A 13267-nucleotide genomic window follows, 5' to 3' on the forward strand; every position below is an offset into this window, starting at 1 on the left:
GGAATGTTCCAAACAACTACCGACTTGTTGCCCTAATTGGCATAGAAGCTAAGTATTACACTGGAATAATCCTGGAAGAACTAACATCGTGGGCCTCTGCAAATTCCATCATCCCCAGAAACCAAACTGGGTTTTGTCAAGTACAGGGAACCATTACCAAAATCATGGCACTAGCTCAGTTGAAGGATGCGGTTAAAGTGGTAAAGTGCCCCCTATTCCTATGCTTCATTGATTAAAGCGCAGCGTTCGATCACATAGATCGCGTGCAACTATGGCAGAAATTGGAAAAATGGGGGATACCGAACCCCCTTTAAAACCGTCTAATACTGCTACATACTAACACTTGGGTCAAGATCAAACTAGGAGCAGGGTGTTATGCAAGCCACTCACCTGTTCTCCTTGCTCTTGTTGGCGACGACTGAACCCCAGTCTCCTCGAGAGCTTACAAATAACAGAGATAATTAACACTCCGGTATTTGCAAAAAGACCCCAAGGGGAAAGGGGGATGGGAATGAGAAACAAGATACGAGAGTTTCTTCAGATGCACGTGAGTGGGTACCTCGACAGCTCACGGACAATGTCCTCAGACCTTTTCTTTCGGATCAGGAGATTTGGCTCTGAATGTAGGGGTTTTCCAGGAGGTATCTACAATAACATAAACAATGGGATTATCAAAAGGATTTGTTTTTTGGGATCAATAATGACAAGATGTCTTATTTGTGTTGGCAATACCTAAAATTATATCTGCTGCCTCGCAAAAGCAATCTTTTGGATGCCTGAAACAATTGTCTTGATTCTATAAAAACAAAGAAAACAGCAACCGTCTCGATATCAATTGCCAATCAGCAGTTCTTACAAGTTCTCACACTAGACACAAGTGCCTTCACCTGAAGTTCGTGGTTTTCTCTTATGCCGCTTAATTCAGAATGTCCAAAACCATAATTGGTCCATAAATAATAAATAAAACATTCATAAACCTTTGCGCTTATTTGGTAATAAAGCGCCCTTTTCTTTTAAAGTTCACTTTTCCATTGCAGAGTAGCTTCAGGTCTTATCAGGTTCTGTACTAAAAATAATAAAGGTTTCCTTTTAACAAATCCGAAAGTTCGTATAATAATTATAAAATATCTTAGTTGACTCACCGATTGCTTTTGGTATTGCTTAACAAGGGCTGGAAAGCTATTTTCACTTATCTCGTGTTTTTTGTCTTTCTTTTGCAGGTTCAGCTGGTGCACCGGAAGCGGAAAAGCAGATTCTGGAGAAGATCCTGGACAGCCACCGAAAGAAGGATGTGGCAAGAAGAGAGTAGGGGAGCCAGGAACGCAGCGACCGGGAACAGGGAAACGCGTTCCCCACATGACTCCGAAGAAGCAGGTAAGCGCGAGCAGTCTGACGAGACCAAGCATTTGTCTATTGTGCGCGAGCGGTTTAAATACCTTTTCACCGCTCGTGCAGCAAGCTCTCAGCTCGTGTTTCACGTGTCTACCATTTGCACGTGAAATGCAAATAACTTCTTAATTGCGGTGCTTCTTTCCGATTGTACCGTTGGCCATGTGCTCTTTCCTCGTGTCTACAATGACCCATGCATTCAGAACAAGAAAATACTTGTGCCCACAATGTCAGGAAGTATTCTGTTTAACAATTACAAGCTTAAATATAAATGATTCCTGTTATACAAGCATTCCCGAACTAGGCAGTCAACAAACATTTTTAACAATAAGTTTGCCACACACCAACTATCCTTAATGCAACAGTTTTCAAGAGTAATGGGTAAAGTTTCTTGTGCCCATGACAGTTCTCAACCCCCCCCCCCCCCCCCCCCAAGTCATAAAATAGTTCATAGTTTGTTGGGGTGAAGGGAATGAAAGATTCTAACTAACCTAGGGGCATTAACATGAGATACTGGTTCCCAAGATCGTTCAGCTGCGTCATAGCCTTTCCAATCTATTAAGTAGTGCAGCTTTCGATTTATTCGTTTGCGTCTATGATGCACTTTACTTCATACTCAAGGTGGTTATTTATAATAATTGGAGGGGGAGGATTATCTTTCCTGGTTTCTGGATGATGGGGCTTTAGTAAGGATAGATGGAAAACTGAATAAAGGTTATAGTCGTCTGGTAATTGTAATTGAACAGAAACTTGGTTCACGATTTTCTGGATGGGGAAAGGACCAATAAAGCGTGGTTGCAATTTTCTAGGCCCATCCAATTGGATATTTCGGGTGGATCACCAGACTAGGTCTCCTTCTTTATATGAAGGTTCAGGGGTCCGATGTTTGTCTGCTTGTCTTTTCATTAGAATCTTATTTTTGGCCAAACAAGTCCTAGCCTTTTCTTGAATCTGTTGTAGTTCCTTTAGTCTTTCTGATACGGCAGACCTTTTGGTTAATCAGTGTTTGTGTAGGAATGTTAAGAGGATGAAAACCAGTCATGAAATAAAATGGGGGAACATCCTAAAGATGAATGTGTACTATTGTTGTAAGTAAATTCTGCTAAGGTGAGTGCCTTATCCCATTGAGAAGTTAAGGTAGCCGTGAAACATTGCAGGGATTGTTCTAAATATTGATTGACTTTCTCTGTTTGTCCGTCCGTCTGTGGATGGAAGGCAGACGACAAGGCAACTTCAATTCCCAATTGGTCACATAACGTTTGTGCTCAATAAAAATATTACTGAATTCAATTGCAGTTAGAATTCTTTTTAAGGGAATAAAATGACCCATTTTTGATCATAAATCAACAACTACTAAAATGGTTGTAAAATTGTTAGAGATGGGCATATTGGTAATAACGTCTACACTGAAAGTGTGCCAGGGGGATGAAGGAACTGGTAATGGTTGTAGCAAACTGGCAGGAGCTATATGTTGAGATTTATTACGAGCACAAATGGGCCATTTTTTGACATAATCTTGAATATCTTTCCTAATACTATTCCACCAAACATTTCGCAAACATAATTCTACGTGTTTTTTGTGTACCTGGATGCCCTGCTAAACTGAAATCATGATGCCAAGCTATAATTTGCTGTCTCTGAGCTTCTAGAGGGATAAATAATTTATTTTTAAGAAATAGGAATCCATCACTCATTGAATTGTGTGTAGTCTGTAACCACGTGTCTTTATTAATTTTTTGGGATTCTGTTTTAACACTTGTTAAGAAGGTGTCGGATTGATAAAGTCAAATTCACTAAAGAAATGCAGCCATCTCATCTACCTTGGTGATAGGGCCTTAATGGAGGTGAAAAATTGCAAATTCTTGTGATCTGCGTAAATAGTTATTGTGTGTTTGGCCCCCAATGAATGATGTCTCGTTCTGAAAATGTGTAATTCTGCTCAGCTGGTAATAATTTATGCGAATAGTAAGTTAAAGGATGAAGATGCCCTGTCTTAGGATCCTTTTGCATTGAAACTCCCCCAAAGCAGTTTGTGAAGCGTCTGCTTCGACAATAAAAGGTTGGTTTGGATCAGGATGAGAGAGCACAGGGGCTGTAGTGAAGGCTCTCTTTAACTCAAGGAATGCCTTGTCGGCTTCATCATCAGTTAGCAAATCCTAAAACCTTTTGAACCACTTTGACTGAAGTTGGGGGTGGCCAATTAGTTATGGCTTCAACTTTTTTGGGGTCCATCATTATACCATTAGGTGACGACAAAGTACTCTTAAGAATAAAAAATTTGCTAGCATTCGCGCCTAGAATTTTCAATTCTATTAAGAACACGGAGGCGAAGATTATGCTTCTCTTTCTTTTACTGCAACAAAGCCAATAAGATCATTTATAACATAATAAAACAAAACCATTCCCAGAATACTTAGCATAGGTACGCAACAACCATAGAGACTAGCCCTATCTAACAGTCTTTACACCTTCACACTTCCTCTTTCTTTACCCAACGAGCAGAGTCCAAGTTGAACAAGTCCAACTAAAATCCATAATGTCTCCAAAACACTCTAGAATGCTGAAACAACAGGAACTGAGAAACTTGAATATGAAGGTCGTAGAGCACGACTTCCCTGAGGACCACCCGATGGTCTATTCTCCCTTCTAGTCAGCGCCTAAAACAGACAAATTTTTACTTGTAATAACTGACATAGACCTGTAATCCAGGGAGGGTAAACATGGCATTATGAATCATAATACACGTTACTGGGCGGGATAATCTTTGCCTCCGTGTCTTTAATAGAATTGAAAATTCTTGGCGTGAATAGCAAATATTTTATTCTATTACAGGACCGGAGGCTTCAGATTATGCTAGTTTAAAGCTTATCTAATACAATAGAAGCTACATCGCCCACAGTTTGTAATAAAATTGTTTGAAAGTGGAACTGGAAGACCAATCAGCCGCTTTCATGATATCCTGTATACTGGTACCAAGCATGAATGATTTGGAGGCCATAGCACCTCTGACTGAATGCACTCCAAACAATTCAGTATTAATACCTGCTTCAGACATTACATATCTAAGCCACCTGGCAATAATAGCGGAAGTAACAGGTTTGAAAGGTTTCTGTAAAGCAATTAGTAACCGGGAACACCCAGCTGGTAGAAGAGAACGTGTACATTCTTCATACACTTTGAGACATTTCACCACACAAAGTTTTTTTATTCAAAGGAAAAGCATTATAGTCAATAGATTTGGAAAAAGGTTTGGTACGAGCAGTAATAACAAAAGACACGCCTTCAGGCGAAAATATTCTACCGTCCAAATCTAGAGCTCGAATATCAGAGACTCTGCGACAAGCCGCTAAACACAACAACATGGCTAATTTAGCTGACAATTGCTTTCAAGAACGTAACTAATTATTAGGCCAATTATCAAACAAATTCAAGACTTTAGAAACATCCCATAAAGAGGTATATTTAGCCTTAGGAGGATTGGCAATGCGTATTCCTTTTAGAAGTTGGCACACCACCGGATGCATGCCCACAGGTCTGCCATCCAGATGGGTGTGTCCTGCTGATAAGGCGGAGCGAAAATTATTCACTGATCTATAGGATAACCCATCGGCGGCTTTCTGGGAGAGAAAGTTCACCACTTGAGAGAGGTCTGCTTCCACGGGATCCAAGTGCTTCTCCAAGCACCAACCCAACCAAGCCTTCCAGGCAGAACAGTATTGTTTCCTGGTTGAAGGAGCCCAGGCTTGTTGGATAAAACCGGAAGCCTGCTCCGAAATTCCTGGCAACGAACATTGTTGCCGGAAAGCCTCCAGGCCATCAGGGGCAGCTGCCCCACCAGGACTAGCGGGTGGAGCTCTCCCTGGGGGGCCTGGAGCTTCGAGGGAAAGGACGGGAGACGAAGAGGACAGTCGCATGCCATCTCCAGCAGGACTGGGAACCATGGTTGCAACTTCCAGATCGGTGTGACCAATACAATTTCCGCTTCCTGATGAGATACTTGATTCGCTACTCTGGGGATCAAGATAAATGGAGGAAAGGCGTAGTGGAGACTTAGCGACCAATCTTGTGTGAATGCATCTGTCGCTCTCGCTAGGGGGTCTGGCCTCCAGCTGAAGAAGGACTCCAGTTGATGGTTCAGTCTGGAGGCAAAGAGGTCTACTTGGAACGGACCCCACAATGATTGAATCTGATGAAACAAGGACGGGTGAAGCTTCCAATCGCTGTAATATTTGAGGTGGCGTGATTGTCAGTCTGCCACTGCATTGTCTCGTCCCGGAAGGTATTTCGCAATCACTGTTATCTGATGCGCTAGGCAGTAATGCCAGAAATCCTTGGCGATCTCCGCCAACATCGGGGATCTGGTTCTCCCCAACTTGTTTATATAGCGCACAGCTGATATATTGTCCATTCTCAATAAAATACAGCATGACGCTTTCCTAGGAGAGAGGGTGCGAATCGCAAATGACCCCACCAGGAGTTCGAGACAACTGATGTGCAATTTCAACTCCTGAAGGGACCATCTGCCCCCAGTGGTCACCTCCCCGCAGTGGGCTCCCCAACCTGATCTGCTGGCATCAGACTCTCTGATCAGCTCCGGTCGAGATCCGAAGATCGCCCGACCATTCCAAGCATCCACTTGAGTCAACCACTATTGAATTTCTGCCCGGGCTTCGTCCGTAAGAGGGACTTGATCCGAATAGGACAGGCCCTTCTGAGGATGTTTGATCTTGAAGCGCTGAAGGGGCCGATAGTGTAGGGGCCCCGGTAAAATCGCCTGAATGGAGGAGGCTAACAGACCCACCAAGCGAGCGATTGCCCATAAGGACATCAACTGCGTGTCTAAAGTCTTTCTCAATTCTCTCTTCAAATCCCTCAGCTTCTGTTTGGCTAACCTGAGCTGGGCTGACTGGGTATCGATCACAAACACCAAGAATTCTAACGACTGCGTTAGAAGAAGGACCGACTTTGTTTTGATCACGACAAACCCCAGACTCTCTAACAGTGTCATCGTTATCTGTAGGTGAAGAGCTGCTAGATGCGCTGAAGGGGCCATGATTAGGATGTCGTCGAGATACACTATTAGACATATCCCCTGTTCCCGGAGATGTGATACCACCGGCTTCAGTAGTTTGGTGAAACACCACAGAGCCAAGGAAAGACCAAAAGGCAGGACCAAGTATTCCAGGCGTCTGCCGTGCCATTGAAATTGCAGGAACCTGCGATGAGGGGGAAAAATGGGGACCGTCAGATATGCGTCTTTGAGGTCGAGGCGGACTAACCAATCCACCCGCCTCAATATGTCCCAAAGCAAAACCAAAGGGGATGATGGACGGAGTGTTGAACATTGCAAGCACTCACCCCCAGTCAACTGATCTGGGTTTAATTCATCATCATTCTTTAGCTCACTCTGCCAGCCCAGTTCATACATGGCCATATGCAAATCAGTCTGACCCTGTGCCATGTCTTCCCTGGACCGGAAACAAGCTTCCTAGGACCGGTTTCTGGCATTTCACCCGTCTTCAGCCAGGCTTGCTTGAATCCAGTGGCAAAGTGAGCAAGGGACTCACGTCTGAGCATACCCTGCCAACTTATGGCGAACAATGCGGTACAAAAGGCGGTGGTGATGGACGGAGCATCAGAACCAATCAAACACTCACACCCAGTCAACAGATCTGGGTTTGATCCATCACCGTTCTTTAGCCCACTCTGCCACCCCAGTTCAGACATGGCCATATGCAAATCAGTCTGACCCTCTGCCTCATGGGAACAGTCCAGCCCGAACTGCCAAGCCAGTTAAAGTTAAGGCAGTTAATAACTCTCATAAATGAGGTCTTCCAATTATAAAAACTGTTTCTAGGTGTTTGATATTACACAATAGCTTAGAATAAGTTTTAATTGCAATTGTGTTATATAACAGATGCAAAGAGAATAAGCAGTCTTCTTTCCACAACAGAATTTAAGAAAACAACTCTTACCAAAAAACTCCATTTAAGTTTAAAGAAATTTAAAGATTTTAATAAGTATTTTGTAGACTTTGTTTTTATTCGCACCTGAGAGAGCACCTTTAACAAGGGAAAGTGACCAAAACATATGGCTTGCCAAATACCAGACTGGGTTTAGAATACCAAAAAGCTGTACTTGTAAGCACATTATGTTTCATACGTACAGTCACCAACACACCCCAGGCACTTAAGTATTATCACCACCATTGCTTCTTTGGAAAGTTTTTATGCTCTATAAGTACTTGGTTGCAGCTTCAGTTTCCGAGAACAAAAAAATATTTACCTTATAGGTCACTCTCAGTGCTGACCCATTTCCTTTCTTGCACTAGGTCCCATGACACACTCCCTACATTACTATTGTTTAAGCATGCTAGTTTGTGTGTCTTGCCTAGCTATGCTGTGCACAGGTCTCATGTGACATTTTGCTATATTATTTTCCTTTGTTAAATGCAACTTTATGAATTTCTGAAGCACATGATTCTAGTTTGTATGATTTAGGCCACACCCCTAATTGTGTATTTTCTGATCCAGTCAAACTCTGGGTACAGGAGCATGTAGAGGATGTGGCTTAAGGGCTATAGTGGTTGATCTCGAAGCTGGGAAACCAGGTTTGAGTCACGGCTCAAATCCTGTGATTCTGGGCAGATCACTTAATCTCCCAGTGCCAAATAAAATAAAATGAATGTGTACGTTTGTAATGCAACTGGTGCTCATGTTAAGCGCCTGGATACCTTCGGGTCAAGCTCGCACAATTTAAAACTCCAAACAAAAAAATAAGAATCCCCAATGCTTTACTGAGCACACTTTCCACCAGCTGGAAGCAGATGGAAAACGTCCACTCCATGGCCTGGGATCAGATAACCTCATGCAGCACTGGGCCTAGTAAGCCCGAGACCTACATGTTTTCCCTGATCCCGAGCCCGGTAACTTGTGAATACTGGAGTGGAGATACCGCCTGGGATCATTAACGTTGGCCTTAGTATCTCCCCTCCAGTTACTGTGGTGTACAAAGCACACTTGGCCTCTCCGTTTCTAAGCAGGCTTTGTGAATCACAAAATGTTATTGGTACAAAGGAAAATAAGCTTCACTCGACCTACAAACAGTTACTTGGCGCTACACTAACTGGTTCAGCACAAACACAAAGCTGCTGCAAATCTTGCCCTATGGAGGTTTTGGAAAGAAGCACATTAGTTCTAAGTGTCAAGGGTTGACTGCACTCCGCAAAAACAACACAGGACCCGCATTCAGTAAATGTGTGAAAACAATATGGTGCAATTAAGTTTTTTCTGTGTTTTTAACATTTATTTTCTCGTTCCAACCACATTTTTGCTCTGAGCGGACACTTTTGGTGCCTTGGTTTAGTTATGACTCTACATGTCCCGCTCTAGAAATGTAATTTCTTTCGCACCTCACTTTTGTTTTCCTTCCCTGTCACGCGCTTCCTCACACACATGCGTTCAGATGTGGCACTTGTTAGGCGTAAAAATACTGACACAGACAGACATCCAAGACTCTAAAGGAAGGGTTTAAATCTAAAATTGCTCAACGGCTAAAAGGATTCTTAAACACATCAATAAATACTTCAAAGAGATGTCCCTCAGCGCCTTTGACAAGACGTCATTAAAGCTGGCTGGTGCCAATATCCCCACGTCTATAAACACTAGGAATGACACGACAAACAAGCAACAATTTGGTGCTATGGCTAGGGCACTCAGGTGTGAACTTCTACATGCAACTTCTTCTGCACGAGGCATTATCTTACAACACTCGTTTGAAATGTGCAGTTTCAAACGGAGCCTCAATAGCGGCAGCAAATGTTTGTGGAGCAAGAAAATCCTAATTTAAAGTTAAACACAGACGGACGCTGGTGCGTGCAGTGCCACACCAATCGGCTCGTTTGGCAGCTGCGGCCCAAGCTACGCCACAGGCTGGGGGTGGACAATAACGAGTCCGCGTTTATGGCTACTGCTATAATTTACTAATATACATACTGCTAGTAATTATTTAGTACTTACAGACTGACCGTTACATGGTGGGCTGGGCCGGGGCACACTGCCTTAGCCCTAGTATTAACTGGGCCTGGTGCTGCCTGCTCTCAACGTCGTAGGGCTGCCTGCCTTAATGCTTGCTTAGGACTCGTGACGTGCGCTGGTGTGCCAGGGCGTGGCAATTCTGCGAATAAAAGCTGCGCACGCTGCGGCACAGCACCAACCCCTGAAGAACCAAATCCAGCCGAATTAGTGTCCCACTCCATCTCCCGCCCACCGGCTAAGGGCCGCAGCGTCAATGCAATCTTAATGGCTCAGGCGGTCACGGGAGACATCGAGAACAACACTCTGCACCGAGTCAGTGAGGAGGAGACCGTATTTGTGCATTATGAGCTCATGAGCTTATTAACTCTGCGCCACCACCCACTGTTGTGACTCTATTCAGGAGGAAGGACAGTTCTAGAGAGATTGATATGAGAGTGAAGACGGAGAAGGTAGGGGACTTCCAGTGGATAATGATACTGTGCATCAGCCTGTCGACTATCTGCTTAGGGTTTGTTTGTTTCTTGCCTAACTGCATCCTCAGGGCAGCAGTGGGCTTGACGGACACTGGGATGTCAAATTTACTATTATAACTCCAGTCCTAGAATACTTGATGGAATACTTGGGGAAAGAGTAACGTTCCCCCAAATAGTCCAGGTGGCATATGTGCTATTCTTAGCCAGTCCTGGAATATGTTGGGGAAAGTTATAAATTCCCTAAAGATTGAAAAGTAGTAATTTTGAATTGCAGAAAGTACTGCCCCAGGGCCACAGTTCAGGGCAAAATGCTTGGAATACCGCAGCTCACATCTGCCAAACTCACGTCTATGTTTGGTGCATCAGTGGAACACGTTCTGACACCTCACACCTTCAAAAAAGGAGTAACCAGGGCAAGTAAGAACATGCGCCCCGCGGGCCAATTTTAACTGAGAACCCACCAACTACAGACACTCATACTCCGTTAGGTGCAGAATGGCTTTACTACAAACATCCTTTGTACTGTAGGCAACTCTTTAGACAGGGCCCACATCCTCTATACACGCAAGCACCCTTATTAGGCCAGGCATTGTGCAAAAGGTTACACTTATTAACAGAACAGAAGCTATTGAAAATTTGCTCTAGATGAAGCTCGCCAAGGGCCATATGTACAAAGCATTCTTGCGGTTGGCACGTTTTGGGCGTCCTTCCAAATGCGGAATCAGAATGGGATGAATTAATGTTTTGCGATCGTATTCTGGTCACAAAACATTAATCAAAGCAATAGGATCTGCTCTCGGACTGGTACACAACAAAGGAGGACCAGCATTCAAAGAAGACTTCGAATGGAGGCAACAGTTGTTAACCATTTGCCAAAAGGATTTGAGGTTTTTGGTCTGGCATGCGATCCTTAGGGACTCCCATTTATTCAGTTACAATTCAGATTTTCTACTTTTCAAGGTGGCTTTACAGTGTATTCTAAGAGTGGGAACCTCCTCCTGTTCCTTGGCTTCTTTGACAAAGCTCTACAAAGGTCCTGATTAATAATGGAACACGCATTATCTCCTTATTATCATGGCATAAGGAAGGCTTTAATAATAATTGTAGGAAAGTAGTATCTGCTTCCTATGGTTACCCTCACTTTTTGCTGATGTCACACTGTTTGTGGCCTAGTCTGATTGGGATCCTGCTATCCAGGACCCCAGGCTATCTACTTTCTCCCTTAAATTGGTATGCATGTACTTTAGGTACACTCCAGATTGGATACTGGGGTACCCTTATCAGTCCCTAGTATATGGTACACCATGTAACCAGGGCATAGGTACACCAGGGGCCTCCCATGAGCTGAAGCATGTATTATGCCACCCTAAGAGGCCATTCAAATTAACACCACCAGCCTGCTACTGCAGACTGTGTTAGCTGGTGCTTGCACCACTTACTTAAGATATCGGTTCACTATATCTATCTAAATCACTACACTTAAATACCTATCAGTCACCCCTATGGCAGGCCTTAACCATCGTGAAGGCACGGTGCTGGGTTTTATGTGAGAGGGTGCCCCTGCATCAGCAGAGCACATCTGAAGCCTTCGGAGACCATTCTCCGGGGTTGTCTGTGATGCAGCCAGACATATATGTTTAAGTGTATTATAACCTCGCGGTAAATGCTAACTTTAAAACGGCGGCTTAGAAACATGTCGTGTTTGGTGTCAAACGCCTTGGAATCATACCTCCCCGCCAGTAACTGGCGGGGGAGGTATGATTCCAAGGCAAAACCAAAGGAAATGATGGACGGAGTGTTGAACATTGCAAGCACTCACCCCCAGTCTACTGATCTGGGTTTAATCCATCACCGTTCTTTAGCCCACTCTGCCACCCCAGTTCAGACATGGCCATATGCAAATCAGTCTGACCCTGTGCCTCATGGGAACAGTCCAGCCCGAACTACCAAGCCATGTCAACACTCCGTCCATCATTTCCTTTGGTTTTTGCTTTGTTCGCCATAAGTTGGCAGGGTATGCTCAGACGTGAGTCCCTTGCTCACTTTGCCACTGGATTCAAGCAAGCCTGGCTGAAGACGGCTGAAATGCTAGAAACCGGTCCTAGGAAGCTTGTTTAAAAACATTATAAGATTCTAGTGCTCGTTGCAACGCCAATGGAGTCCTAGCCATAATAACGGCGTCGTCTGCATATAATAAAACGGGTATTGGTCGTCTTTCCAATTGGGGTAGGTCCTGGCACTCCACTAACATTGCCTTTTCTAGGCCATTTGTGTATAATGTGAAGAGGAAGGGTGCCAGGACGCACCCCTGTCTTACACCTCTCTTCACCTGAAATGTTGTGGTGCATTCCCCGTTAAACCCATAACGGATGAAACCTTCTTTGACCTGGAATCAAACCCTGACCAGGAGAATCAAGATGATTCTAACCTGGACAACCAAGATCTTCCTTCAGGTGGGGGAGAAGGCCCCAGTGGCCCTCTCTTTACTCCACCAGGAAGAGTACAGAGTTTACCTAGAAGATCCAGAACTCCCTCTGTGGAGGCTAATCACTCAGGGACCTCTGTAGGGACTTCCATATCAAACAAGAGGGAATCCTCTTATGATAAGCAGGGCCAATTTCTGGAGCTTGAGAGAGTCAAGCTCCGGCTCAAGAAAGAGCAATTGGCCCTAGACAGGGAATCCCTAGAGCTCCAAAAAGCAACAAGAAGATTGGGACTAGAGTCCCATGGTGGTAGCAACAGTGTCCCTAGAGTTAGAGAATATTCTCATGATCATAGGAACCTGAACAAGATAGTCCCTCCCTATCACCTGGGGATGACATCCACAAATGGATAATTGCACTAGAGAGGGCCTGTAAGGTACAGAGGGTCTCTCGGGAGCAGTGGGCAGCTATCTTGTGGCTTTCTTTTGCTGACAAAGGTAGAGACAAGCTCCTCACTGTTAGAGTAGAGGATGCAGACATTTATTCAGTCCTGAAGAGTGCTCTCAATGATGGGTTTGGCTTAACCACTGAACAGTACAGGATTAAGTTCACCCAGAAGACACAGACTCAGGACTGGTTTGACTTTGTAGATTGTGCTACTAAGGCTCTGGAAGGCTGGTTACTTGACAGTAAGGTGTGTGATTTTAAAGGAATGTACAATTTTATTATGAGGGAGCAGATCCCTTAATAATTGCCAAAATCAGATGTTGCATCAGTACTTGGTTGATTCTGATCAGACCTCTACCCAAGAATTGGGAAAGAAGGCAGACAAATGGGTCAATCAATCAAAGTACTTTATTCGATTTTTTTGTCACATAAAAAATCATAAAAGCATACATGTACATTTATAAAAGTTGCCAACTTATTCAAATCCAATTTTTAAAAC

General features: G+C 44.0%; 1 long non-coding RNA gene across 1 annotated transcript in view; it reads left to right on the plus strand.

The window, feature by feature from the left end:
• Positions 1-1189: 1189 nt before the first annotated feature.
• Positions 1190-13267, plus strand: part of LOC146799987 (uncharacterized) — a 67691-nt gene continuing 55613 nt past the window's right edge. The window contains exon 1 of the long non-coding RNA XR_014967610.1: positions 1190-1374. This is a non-coding gene — a long non-coding RNA (uncharacterized LOC146799987). The remainder of the gene's footprint in view (positions 1375-13267) is intronic.

Source organism: Triturus cristatus, chromosome 8 (genome assembly GCF_964204655.1).
Source record: "Triturus cristatus chromosome 8, aTriCri1.1, whole genome shotgun sequence".
Classification (NCBI taxonomy): Eukaryota; Metazoa; Chordata; class Amphibia; order Caudata; family Salamandridae; genus Triturus; species Triturus cristatus.